General features: G+C 61.8%; 1 long non-coding RNA gene across 2 annotated transcripts; it reads right to left on the bottom strand.

Annotated features, from left to right (window-relative positions):
- Positions 1 to 4,712: 4,712 nt before the first annotated feature.
- LOC104864436 lies at positions 4,713 to 9,124 on the bottom strand. 2 transcript variants are annotated; one of them, XR_780901.1, is made up of 5 exons: positions 8,667 to 9,124; positions 8,357 to 8,419; positions 7,984 to 8,128; positions 7,731 to 7,781; positions 6,537 to 7,357 (listed from the first exon to the last, which is right to left on the bottom strand). It is a non-coding gene; the product is annotated as an uncharacterized LOC104864436 (long non-coding RNA). The 2 variants fall into 2 exon arrangements; XR_780902.1 differs by lacking the exons at positions 6,537 to 7,357; positions 7,731 to 7,781 and adding an exon at positions 4,713 to 5,810.
- Positions 9,125 to 9,220: the final 96 nt, after the last annotated feature.

The following is a 9,220-nucleotide window of genomic DNA, read 5'->3' as shown; positions in this document are numbered from 1 at the left end:
ACTGCCCAGGCCTGGGACCCCTGGGAGCCGCACTGCCGGCTGCCTGCCCCGCCCCTCCGCCTCTCTGGGGAGGTCCCGGCCTTTGCCAGCCCCCAAGGGGCCCGGGTCGCGTTCTGGGGAAAGGTGACTCATGACAGGGCCCTGAGCTGTCCCCTCCCAACTCTGAAAAGCAGCAGGGCAGGGGCTGGGTCCCCAGGGTGCTGGCCACTCTGGCCACTGGCTCAGAGGAAATGCGCCGCCCCGCACCTGTCAGCGAGCAGAGCCCAGGGCCCGACCTGTTCTTCCTGCGGCCCTTCTGTGACCACAGCCCCAGGGTATCCCGGAGGAGGAACCCAGGAAGGGGGGTTGTGCTGGGCCCCTGGAGGCCCCTGCAGGCCTCAGCTCTCCACTGGCCTTCAGGGGGTTGAGCTGGATGCCTTCTGCCAGTTCTCCGGATTCTGACATTGAGGGATTCAAGGCCAGCACCCCCAGTCCATCTCCACCGCTGAGGGAAAATAAAAGGGAAAAAATAACACCCACCCCATCTAATCCTTTCCCAGCTTATACCACGCAGCTCAGCTCTCTCCGGCTCCTCTGGGGGATGGTGGAAATGTGAATTTAAATAGAGTTATGTTGAAAGAACATTACCCAGCACGGCCCAGCGGGGAGGGCGCTGCCGAGGCAGAGGCAGGGCCCACAGTCGGCCGGCAGGAGAGCGAGCGGGCCAGCACCCCTGGACAATTACAATCAGGACAGCTTGATTAGCCTTCCTCCTGTCCGCGCCCTTCCCTGAATCTCTTTAATAGCTAGCTGCCTCCCCGGGGCGGCGGGCCGGACGCTGGGCCCAGCGCGTGTGGATAATCTCCCGGCGGCACCGAGACGCCATCTGCAGCTAACAGGAGTCTCCAGACCGGCTCTCCAGGCAGCTCGCTCCCACCTTCCCCAGCGGGGGCAGCCACCAGTCCGGGACAGGAATGGCATGGCTGTCTGCTGAGCCGAGGCCTCAGACACAGGCTCTGGTGCCGTGAGCCAGGGGACCGGGACATCCCTGGCTCCCTGGTGGCCCCCACACGCCTCACCCTTTCCTCTGCCTGGCACCTTGTGGGCAGAAGGGCTGCCATCCTGGATGCTGGGCACTGCATGGGTACTCTGGGCAGGCCTGTGTGCAGTGCACCTTGCCAGGGTCAACTCGCCAGAGGAGCAGGCTGGCAGGGTGTGCCATCTGAGAGATGCGCTCCCTGAGGGCGCCTGGCATCCCGGGGGTCCTGGCACTCCCACTGGGGAGAGCCAGGAGCTGGGCGGTGACAGCGGTGGTGCTGAGGGCAAAGGCGGGACACGGGGCACGGTGGGAGGCAGCTCTGCAGGGGTCTGGCAGGAATGAGGGCTGGGGCCTGTGAGCTTGAGCTTCACTGGCAGGGGCTCTGTCCTGTGGAGCGTGAGGCTCCCTGGCTGCTGGGAAGAGGGGTGTCGAGAGGGAAGTGGGTGTGGTAGACAACGCCCAAGGCGCCAGTCGGGCAAACTGGGTGCTGGGTGTCCGGATGAATGGGACAGGGGTGCTCCCGCCCGCCCGCCCAGCTCGCCTTCCTGCGGGAGCCCCAGAGACAGCCGCTGTGGTTGTAAAAGCTGCCCCTCCCTTCCCTCAGTGTGGGCGGTAGGGGCTCCTGCGAGTGGTTGGAAGGAGGCAGAGCGGGCGAGAACAACTGTGGTTTCCTTCTCGTGCTTGTGCTGGCAGCGGCCATGTCGTGAGGGTGCTCAAGCTCTCCCGCGGACAGGCGGGCAAGGGACCAGGCCGCCGGGCACCGCCACGCCGCGCTGTCTCCAGGCCATCGGGTGCTGCTCCCCCACTGAAGCCCTCCTAGGGACCCAAACAGGAACCGCCCAGCCCGGCTGTCCCTGGGTGCCTGAGCCCCATAAACCGAGTGAAACAGTAAATGTTTGTCTCAAGCCGCTGCATTTGAGATGGTTTGTCATCTGGCAGTCGATAACTGGCTGGGGAGGCACTTTCTGTCCTCCACGAGTGCCCGAGGGCGCTGTGTGGACGGAACCAGGCTTCCCTGCAGCTGTGCTGTGCGTCTCAGCAGGAGCAGCGATTGCTGGGATCCATTGGGCTCTGGGCTCTGGGTCGGTGTCCTCCCCGCTCCTGCCCCCTGACAGCGGAAGCTGCCTTCTCCGTTTGGGCTGCTGCCCCTCGGATGGCAGCGCTGGGGATCGCTGCACAGGCTAGGAGACTGCACTTTCATTCATCAAGGCCCCCGCTGCCCTGCTGCCTCGGTCCAGCCCCAGGGTCCCTCTGCTGGGACCCAGATCAGGGTCGGCATCCGGATGGAGGTCACGGCGGCCCTGGGTGCAGAGAAGGCGGGGTGGCCAGGGCCGAGGCGGGCAAGGCCGGCGCCTTCCCATCCACACCGCTGGAGTCTGCGGGGAGGCGGCGGAGAGTCCGCAGCAAGGCCAGCGCGGGGCGGGGGGCGGGGAGCTGTACGACGCCCTGCCCTTGACCCCGTAATCTCTTCCCACAACCCACCCGAGGAGGCAGTTAGCAAGCCGGTGCTGCTCGGCAGCAACTGGAAAATGGAAAGAACCGTCCAGAAATCCGGGGAGCTCACCCGCGTGTGTCCGGAGTCAGAGCACGGGCAGGAACGGCCAGCTTTCCGGAGTGAGCGCCCCGTCTGCCGGTGGAGGCGGTGCAGGGACTCGGCTACGGGTTCTTCTGAGGACTCGAAGGATCAGAACCCAGAGCCCGCTCAGCGCAGCTCCAGGCACTGTGCTGGGTGGCACAGGAGGGCATCTCGGTGGAGGGGACAAAGGCCCAGTCCTTTCCATCACAGCGGCACCTCCTTCGGGTGACGCCCGGCATGCGGAGCTCGGGCGGGCAGGAGAACGGAGGACGGCAGAGTCCTGCACATGCAGCTCCCGGGGGCCCTTTTCTCTGCCCCAAGCAGGGCTGGGCACGCAGGGGGTGGGAGCGGGGGCAGGAGGAGAAGCTGGGGTGCGTGGTGGGGACGGGGGCCGCCCGCACCGGACCGTGACGTGGGTCCGTCTCCAGCGGGGAGCTTCCTAAGGAGGTGCTGCCTCCGGCAACCGCTCAGACAACAGAGCAGGAGCGGACCCCAGAGCGCAGCCCGCCCGGGTCCCTGCTGGGTGCGGTGAAAAGAGGCGACTTCTGTGGCCGGGAGCAAAATTACAGATGCACAGGGCAGCAGAGGCCATGAGCTGCCCAGAGCCGGGGAGCACTCAGGGAGGCATCTGCTCTAGGATCTCAGCGATCAGCCCCTTAGTGAGAGTCCTTAAAGTTTGCCGAATGCTTCCTGAGTGCCGGACCCAGGCCAGGCCCCAGTACCCAAGCTCTCATCCTCCTCCCCACCGCGTAGGAGGAGAGCTGCTCGCCTCTTCTGTGTGTCAGTCAGCAACGGCTGTGATACACCACATAACAAGCATCCCCAACACCATTTCTCTTTCTGGCTCACGGCCCTGCAGGATTCAGGCCTGTGCCATCTGCCTCTCAACCTTCTGGGACAGGTGGCTTCCCAGGCCACGGTGCTCTGGTGGCCTTGACAGCAGTGCAGGTGGCTTCGACGTCTGCTGTTCAGAGCACAGCACGGAGAACCTTTGTCCATCAGCAAAAGCTATCAGCTTGGCCATGGGGCGGGAGGCACAGCAGAGTCACCAGGTGAAGGGCGCGTCGAGGACTCTAATGACAGGAGTGTGGGGAGCCCAGCAGGGCCTGTGGCCCCCTCGGGTCTCCTGGCTCAGTCTGCCTGCCCCAGAGCCAGCCTCAGCGCCCACCTGTGACCTTGGGGGAGCTCGAAGGACTCCTCAGACCGGTCACAGCCACCCAGGTCCACACACAGCAGACGTCAGGTCCCCACTGCACCCCCTTGACTTCACCCCCAGCCACCTGCCTCCTAAACATGCCAGCATCTGCCCGTTTCTCCCTGTGGCCCCAGGGAGCACCAGTCCGAGCTGTTCCCATCTCTTACCAGGACAGCAGCCACAGTCTCTCATCATCCGGTTCCTGCCTTCTAGGATCCCTTGGAACCCACCCTCCCCTTGACAGCAAAACGGACCTGCAAAATCGTCCATCAGAGCACTCCACGCCCTGCTGTGGTTCGCAAATGCATGCCCTGCTTCCTGTCATCCATCTCCCCTTCCTTCTATGACCTCTTCTTTTCCCCAACCTGTTCCTAGTGCTCCACTCACAAGGCCTCCTGCAAGGTTACACCTGGCCTTGTCCCACCCCAGGACCTTTGCACCTGCTCTTTTCTCTGCCTGCCATGGTAGGTGCCCTCTTGCTCTCCAAAGAACCCTACATCCTCTTCCCCAACCTCTCTGCCCATTGGCACCCTCTTTTATTTCCTTAGAGCCCATACCACCATTTGCAATCAGCTCTCTTGTTCACTAGAATTAAATTCCAAATAGTAGGTCTCAAAGCATATTTGTTAGAGGAATTTCCCGGTGGATAGGAAATGGGAGGTGTTGCAAGAGGCAAGAGGGTCACAGCTCACCCTGGGCGCTCCAAGGGTGGGGGGCTTTTGTGGAGGTCTTCAGAAGGGACCCTGAGAGCTGCAGCTCTGGAGCACAGGGCCTTCTGTGGGGAGCCACCGAAATCTTTGCAGAGTGAGGCCATGCACCAGTGAACAGCAGCCTAGCAGAAGGTCCACCCACTGGGAGAGGGAGTGGCCAGGGTTTCCCTGTCCCTCAGAAGACGCAGGGCTGCTGGCAGGGTCAGTCTGGGAGGGGTGGCTCTTTGGTCTTGCTCTGGGGGGACATCAGTGTGCCATCCAGCCCCAGCCACACTGCTGCGGTCTGACCTAGACGCGGACATCTTTAGAGGCGGAGTGACACCCTGCTTCCCTCAGCTTGAAGATGGAGGCTGTCTGGTTTTCAAAATCACAGGTGACAGCAAGTCCTGGGTGGCTCACACAGTAAGAACAAGTTAGTGGGTGTGATCCTCCTGCCTCAGCCTCCCAGAACGCCAGCACGACAGGTGTGAGCCACCACCTGTGGTCTAGGAATTTATTTTTAATAGTGTGATAGACTAGTCATACAAAAACTTAGATGCAAAAATCTATAAAAAGTACCCATAGCAAAAACATACATAAAAACCTATAAAACTTGGATATAAAATGATAAACATCCTTCCAATGCATAGCTGAACTCACAAAAAGAAGGAAAAACAGCAGGAGCCAGAAAACGAAGAGGAGCCGGAATCCAGCGGGAGGTGGGGCTGAAGCTGCAGGGAGGAAAGGAAGGTGACCAGGGAGGAAAACTCCCCTCTAAATCACACTTGGGACCTGGGCTCGCCGTGTGTGCAAGACGGGGACTCGGTGCTGTGGGCCGAGTTTGGGTGTCTGTCTCCAGGCGCCCTGAGGGACACACGCAGGAATAAGCAGCTCCGGGCCCAGAACTCACCAGATTCCCACAGAATTCCGCAGATTCTCACAGGAGCTCTGACAAGAAGGGACTCACAGTGGAAAACTACAAAACACCCAAACAGACTACCGGAAGCGGGCACCGCAGAAACGACGAGGCAGAAAGGAGCTGAGTTCTGCAGGGCTTCCGAACCCAGATCCCAGGGCCGAGGAGGGGGCACTGGGCCGGGTGCGGCTGGGACGTGGCACCGGCTGCACCCCGACATCAAAGCGAGAATTTCATTTTCTGCGTTCCGTTCAACAGCAAATGCCTGGAACCCAGCGTTAGCTCTCTGGGGAGAGGTCCCAACGGCAGCTGTGGGCTTTGGGTGCGGATTCTGGACTCCGACTGTGGTTTTCATTCGGGCTGTGATGCACCCTTGGGAGGCTCCTGGCCACCGTGGACTCCCACTGTTTCTTTACCTGTGACGTGGAGATAAAGAATGGACCTCTGAGGCCGTTGGAGGGATGCCTGCGGGTGGCTGGCACAGAAGGAACGGAGTCCCGAGGCCGGGCAAAGCAAGTGAAAGAGAGTCCAGCTTTCGCTTGGTCGCGCCTTTCCCACACCTGCACCTCTCTGAATCCTGCTGCTCCCAGAGCTGGGTGGCAACGGACTTGATCTGCTGCAGCCAGGCCTAGGGGAGGACCAGGTGTGTCCAGGCCATGACCGGGGTGTGGTCCCCACGTCCCCTCCCTCCAGGCCCCACCTGCTGGTGGCCGTGTCTCCCTCCCCTAGACTCTGCCCTCCAAAGCCATGTATGGCTGTCACTGTGTCCTCCCTGTGCCTGCGCGGTTCACATTCAAACCATCCATGTGCTGCTGAAGGAAACCCAGTTTCTTCCTAAGAACTCTGCTTCCTGCTTTCAAAATAACACTCAGCAGGCGCAGTCGGGAGGCTGAGGCAGGAGGATCACAAGTTCAAGGCCAGGCAACCCGGCAAGATCTAGTCTCAAAGTAAACAACAACAATAATAAAAAGGGCTGGGGGTGCAGCTCAGTGCAAAGGCCCTGGGCTTGATCCCCAGCACCCCACATCCTGACCTTGCTTCGTATCTGTTAAGCACTGATTCTGTTCGAGAGGAGCCATGGGAAGGTTGGGACACAAAAGTAGCAGGGGCCTCTTGGCCACCCTTGTCCCACCTCTGGGTGACAGCATCAGCCCGGCCTTGGCGTGTGCTTCTCTGGTGACGTGTGACAGAGTGGTCACGAGACGTCACCCACGGCAGCGGGGGGACCTGGGACACAGCCACCGCCTGGCCACGGTGCCTGAGATGCCGAGACTCGCACCCGGCACGCGCCCGCCAATGCTGCCTCTGCCGGCAGTCTCTGGTCTGTCATCTCACTCAGTGTTGACAAAGCCACATAGGAAACAGAGGGAAAGCAACGCTCTGTCACCCACGCCCCCGGCTGCCCGCCTCTGCGTCACGGTGGTGTCAAGGTATGTCGGGTTTTAAATGAAATGTCAGCCACGGTACGTCTCTGGCGCCAGCCACAGAAAGTGAGGCGCTGGCTGGAACCCATCCAGCCGCTCGCCGTGCCTAACCATGAGGGTGACAGTGACAAGACCTCTGAATCACGGCACCGGGCTCACCCTGCCACACAGCTCCAGGATAAATTCACTTTTAATGGCGAATGGGACTGTCGGAGTTGGGTCGGAACAGCTTTGCGGGCAGAGCTGCGAGCCCTCGGCGGTGCAGGGTAGAGGCCAGGGCACCAGGGCCAGTGGTCCCGACCCCAAGGCCGCCAGCCTGGGCCCGAGGGACAGGCACATCTGACATCCGGCCTTGTCCCCGAGCCCGCTGTCGGGGCAGCTTGGGCACAGCTCTGCCGAGAGCCCCTGGGGTGGCTGAGACGGAGACAGAGAGCTGGCTCCCGCCCAGCTCTGAGCAGAGTTCGAGTTCTGATCTTGCCAGTTGCTGTGTGGTCTTGGTCAGGTGCTTAACCTCTCTGCACAGCCGTTGCCTCCCTCGGCTTTTAACATAAAGACATCGAATCAGGTGTGGTGGTGCTCAGCTGTGAGCCTGCACTCTGACGGGTGTAGGCAAGTTTGCCCTCAGACTGGGCAACGTGAGCCTGTCTCAACATGGAATGAAAATCAAACAGGGCTGCGGACGAAGCTCAGGGCGAAGGCCTTGGGTCCCACCCCCAGCATTTCGTATAAATAAATAGGCGTATTAATTACACCTGCGGGTCTTTGGAGACCATAGCAGGAAATGAAGTGTGCTGTTAATGAGCAGAGCCCACAGGGAATGGTTATTAAAGGCCACTGACTATTAATGATGTCTTTTCACTAAGAGGACCATGGCTCAAGTGACAGGACGGCCTTCGGACTCAGTTTCCTCACCTGTAAAACGGGGGTCACAACAGCTCCCGCCTGCAGGGTGTCCTGGGGGATCTGAGGCGCACAGCACCTGGCTGATGCCCACACCGGCAGGGAGTCCAGGGCTGACCCCTGTAGGCTGTCACCGTGCAACTCTCCCCCATCTCGCGGGTGCTCCCTCGCCAACCCTCCAGCGTGGGACCCCGCTGTCCACCCTGCACGCACTCCCTGCCCAGCAGGGCCCAGGAGCGGCGCCCCCACGGGACAGTGCCAGCACCTGGCAAGGGCAGCTGCCGCCCGTGATTGATGTGTCCTGGCTGGGGAGGAGGAGCAGGACACCGCTGCCCTTCTCCCTGGAATTTCAACCAACAATCTCAGACAGGAGGGCGTTGCCTCTCGGCGTGGCCACCACGACCAGGTGGCTGTGGGAAGGAAAAGCAGGGACAGGCAGATGGGGGCCAGCGGGGGATGGTGGGGGCCAGGCTGCCTGGGGGCCAGTCCCGTGTGGCCTCGGCCTGAGAGACTGTCCCTGTCCCCGGCCCCCGGCATCACTCCTGCAGACCACTGAGCTCCTGGGAGGTGGCCGTCCCTTGTCCCAGGACAATGTCCCCAGTGTGCCCAGCACAGAGGAGAAGCTATCGGGCTCACACCTGTCTCCTGGGGTCCTGAGCAGAGGCATCTTCACCACTGTGGGGGTGCAGACTCTTTTGCCCCTGCAGGAGAGAAAGCCAGGGCCTAAGGCTGAGCAGGTGGAGGACTGGGCAGCAAGCACTGCCAGGAGGAGCCACTAGGTGGCCCCCGCTCACCTGCCCAGCACCCTGCTGCAGGCCTGGGAGCAGAGGGACAGGGGCTCCAGTGTCCACCGGGCTGAGTGACCACTGCACCGTGGAAAAGCCCTCTTCCCAGCACTACACAGCCCTCCTCCTCCAGACACCTCCTTCCCTGGAGGCTGGGCCACACCTGGGGCCTCCTCTGTGAGTCTGAGCACCAGTGAGCTGCAGGGTGTCGGTTTCATGTCTCCCCAGGGCGGTCTTCTGTGGGTGCCACCTTGTCGGGAGGACACATCCTTCCCACCATGGCGGGGTCCTGGACTGGAGTCCCTGCCCCACTGTCAGGCAGTGCTGAGAGGACTGCAAACCGCAGGGCAGTCCAGCTGCTCAGAGAAGAAACTGAGGCTGGGGAGACCAGGCAGGGAGCGCAAGTTCACAGCAGGAAGCCGAGCCCTCCTGGCAGTCTCAGAAGCGGCCGAAGAGCTGTGCTGCACTCCGGGAAGAAGGGCAGACTGAGGCCCAAAGGTGGACAGCTGGCCGGTGCGCCCACCATGGCCCCCTGGTAGGCCGGGGCCCTCCAGCGCTCACACTGGCCCCCTCATGGGTAGGATAGGCCAGGCGCCGCCAGAAACAGCGAGGCTGTGGACGGTGGCTGGGCCCCGGGAGCCGGCTTGGGCAGGGTGACCTCCTCTGACAGTGACAAGAGCCCCGAACCCCAAATCCACCGCAGCCGCTGCCCGCGCC

The sequence above is a fragment of the Fukomys damarensis genome, unplaced genomic scaffold (assembly GCF_012274545.1).
Source record: "Fukomys damarensis isolate Sample0158 unplaced genomic scaffold, DMR_v1.0_HiC HiC_scaffold_36, whole genome shotgun sequence".
NCBI classification, from domain to species: Eukaryota; Metazoa; Chordata; class Mammalia; order Rodentia; family Bathyergidae; genus Fukomys; species Fukomys damarensis.
Note: the sequence above shows the minus strand (reverse complement) of the source record. Positions and strands in the feature narration are given on the sequence as shown.